The sequence below is a fragment of the Leptonychotes weddellii genome, chromosome 3, assembly GCF_054177405.1.
Source record: "Leptonychotes weddellii isolate Sample4059 chromosome 3, ASM5417740v2, whole genome shotgun sequence".
NCBI classification, from domain to species: Eukaryota; Metazoa; Chordata; class Mammalia; order Carnivora; family Phocidae; genus Leptonychotes; species Leptonychotes weddellii.
In genome coordinates this window covers 40548033-40552069 of record NC_138371.1, presented here as the reverse complement: position 1 = coordinate 40552069, position 4037 = coordinate 40548033, and positions in this window count along the sequence as shown.

Below are 4037 nucleotides of genomic sequence, written 5' to 3'. Positions count from 1 at the left end.
ATATTTACTTGGAAAATAAGAATGGAATCCTGACCAGTACTAATATTTTAAGGAACAGGATCAGCCCAAAAGATTGAGAAGAGGCAGCCAAAGAGATGTTGCAGAGGCAGGGGAGATAAGCAGCAGTGGTCTTAGAAGCCAAGGGAAATGATTAATTTCAGGAAGGAGGGGAGAAAGTCAGTATTAAATGCTTAAGAGAGGTCAAATAAGACAAGGATTGCAAAATATCCTTTAGTTTTAGTAGTTTAGAGATCATTGGGGAACTTAGCAAGAGCACTTTAAGTAGAGCAAAAAGAATAGCTATCTTATAGTGGGTTGAGAAGTTCATGAGAAAGAAAGAAGAGTGTAAACATAAAGCATAATATAATGAGGAGAGAGTGTGTTAGCCAAAGTGGGATATGAAGCCAAGTGAGAATTTTTGTTTTAAAGTTGTAAAAAAAAATAAAATAAATATGTTTATATATTAGGAAAGAGGCATAGAGAGGAATGGGTAAAGGTGCAGAAGAGAGAGAATCATTAATAGAATGAGATAGACATGGGATTAAACAGGATAGGAGGAAATAAAAATAGGAGCTGATGGGAATGGAGTATTGAGGACCACTTTCTAACTGAGGTCAGGTACGTACCTTAGCTTTGTTTAACTGCAGAGTGATGTGCATCATATAGTACTTTTACTTTTGGGAAACATTTTAACTGCTGGTAGAGGAAGAACAGATTTCAGCTGCTTTTCCTCATTTTCTTCATGTCTATCTAGCTTCTTTAGAGTACTTTATTTCTAGCTGCAAGGAATGGAGACTTCCCTTTAGACCTAAGTCATGTAGTGTTCCAAGAAATTTGGATATTCTTCTCAGTTAGGTCATGATTCAGTGTGCCCAGGTACCCATGAACATGAAAGCTACATTAGTTCTAGATGATCGCATTTATTGATTTTTCTTTGTCGAAAACTGGTGCTTATGTATATATAAAACCCTGCTTCTGAAGGTTTAAAGATCTGGCTGAGCTGCCAGTGTTTTATTATCACATATATTTCATGTCAGAATGATCTGAGTTTTACTTAGAGACCTTTAATTCAAAGAATTTGTAGGAATCTATAATGTATCTACATCATATCTGCCATGTCAGTTTTGCATATTTGTTACACCTTTTCCAAGTTAATTTTTTTTTTTTAATATGGCAAGGAAAAGGAAGCAGAGTAGAAGCTGATCTGTGTTATTTTGTCTATGTCATTTTCCTCAGAGTTACATATCATTTGAAACAAACACCTTTTTGGTTCATCTTCTTGTTCTAAAAATAGCTAAAAAGCTTCTTACATTGCCTCAACAGTTTTCGTAAGCCAGTTTTCATTCTGAGCTAAATTCATTGACTCAGTTTTTAAGATTAGTAATATCATTGCTGTAAATCTGAGCAGTTTACAAAGTACTTTCACATGTATTAGCTTAATCATTCTGTTTTATAGTTCACTGCTGTCCTTCATATAGATTCTTGGAAAATATTAACTCATATGTTTCCTAAGCTACCACATTCTTATTTTCATTGAGATCACTGGTGACTGTATTGTCAAATATGGGATAATACATGTTTTTTTGCTTCCACTTTTTTTTGATCCATAATTTGTTCAGGGGTCTTTGACCATGGATTCAAACCTGTTTCTATAATAATTTTGAAATATTTTTTCTATTTTCCAAGCTGTATGTTTTTTCCTTTGGCTATTGCCCTTCTCATCCCTGGTATCTGTGAGTCTACTACCTCTCTTTTTTATTCATATATTAGCCCCTTGGCTATCACCTTCATTCTCTCTCCTTTATAACTTGTTATCATAAAAGCATTATCTATATTTGCTTCTCTACTTTTTACCTCCTATTTGTTTTTTTCAATTAATTTATTTGTGTAAGGGTTGCTATTTATTTTAGAAAAAGTGGAAAATTCAAAACAAGGAAAAAGGTTATCTAAATTCCTATCCAGACCTAATTTCTGGTCTTTTAGTCTTTTAGTCTACATATACAGTATTCATGAAATTAGGATAGTACTAAACATGGTGGTCTACATCTTGCTTTCCTTATCAGTAATCATGAACATCTTTTCATATCAGTATCTATAGATTTGTGTCACCATTTTAATCATAGCCTAGTATATCGTATAGATTTGCTTGAACTTACTTAAACAGTATTGAATTGTTGGATTTTTGTTTGCTTCTAGTTATTTCGCTCCATTATAAACAATGCAGCCCACAAACATTTTTACAAAAATATATGCCTATTTGTTTATTTGCTTAGGATAAATTCATAAGATGTGAAATTTTTACATCTAAGAATATAACTTTTTTAAAAAGATGTTTTACACGTCACCACATTTACCCACAGAAAAGATGGTGGTAGTTAACTCTCACATCAGCAATAATTGTCAGTGGAGATTTTACCACACCTTTGCCAATACCAGTTATTTTTGCTCATCAGGCAAGCAATATACTTTGATATTATTTTAGTGTACATTTTATTGATTACTAGTGAAGATTAAAATATTTTCATATGTTAATTGAGCATTCTGTTTCTTCTCTTGTGAATGCCCTGTTCTGTTTTTTTACCAGTTTCTTTTTCTATTTAGAGTATCAGTAGTTTTATTATTTGTACAATTCCTATGTTGGAGAGAGTAAAACTTTGTTCTGTATGTTGAAAAAAATATTATCAGTTTTTATTATGTGTATTTAACTTGGTGGTAGTGTATTTTACCACATGGATGTTTTGGGTTTTATGTAATCAAATATATTAGAGGCCTTTTTAGTGGTTTTTTTCTTGGTATCCTAATGCAAATAATCACAATTCAAAATTATATAAATGTATGTTATTGTTTTCTTCTGGTACTTTAAAAAAATTTTTTTAAGATTTTAGTTACTTGAGAGAGAGAACACAAGCAGGGGGAGGGCAGAGGGAGAGGGACAAGCAGATTCCCCTCTGAGCAGGGAGCCTGATGGATGCGGGGCTAGATCCTAGGACTTTTGAGATCATCACCTGAGCCGAAGTCAGACACTTAACCAACTGAGCCACCCAAGCGCCCCTTGGTCCTTTTAAGTTTTTTTTTTTTTAATTAACATATAATGTATTATTTGTTTCAGGGGTACAGGTCTGTGGTTCATCAGTCTTACACAATTCACAGCGCTCACCATAGCACATACCCTCCCCAATGTCCATCACCCAGCCACCCTATCCCTCCCAACCCCCTCCACTTCAGCAACCCTCAGTTTGTTTCCTGAGATTAAGAGTCTCTTATTGTTTATCTCCCTCTCTGGTTTCATCTTGTTTCATTTTTCCCTCCCTTCCCCTATGATCATCTCTCTTGTTTCTCAAATTGGTCCTTTTAAATTTTTAATGAAAATCTTTAACTATGGAAATTCATTTGGTATGAGAAGTGACATGAATATCTATCTTTTCTTTCTAAAATGTTAGCCAGTTGTCTCTCGAACTTAATAAATAATTCATGTTTACCTTGAAATGGTGCCTTGATCATATGCTAAACTATTATGCATTCAAGTATATTAGCTCTATGCCCTTAACCTCTGCACTTTTCTTTTTCTATAAAATGGAGATGATAAATTTTTTGCAAGAGCTAAATAGGAGTCATTAAATCAAATGTAAACATAAATAAAACATATATACCACTTAACACATTGATTCATAGTATATGCCCAATAAATGAATTATTATTAAGTTTTGTTATTAGCATTGTTGATTCTATTTTGTGATCAGAACCAAACTTTTTATAATTATTGATATATAAGAAATTTTAATATCTGGCAAGGCAAATTTCCATCTTTCATGTTTCTTTGAAGCCTAGGAGATTATATTTATCTTTGTCTCTTAAAATCTTATCTTTCTTTTTTTTTTTTATTTTTTTTTAAAGATTTTTATTTATTTGACAGAGAGAGACACAGTGAGAGAGGGAACACAAGCAGGGGGAGTGGGGGAGGGAGAAGCAGGCTTCCCGCGGAACAGGGAGCCCGATGCGCAGCTGGATCCCAGGACCCTGGGATCATGACCTGAGCC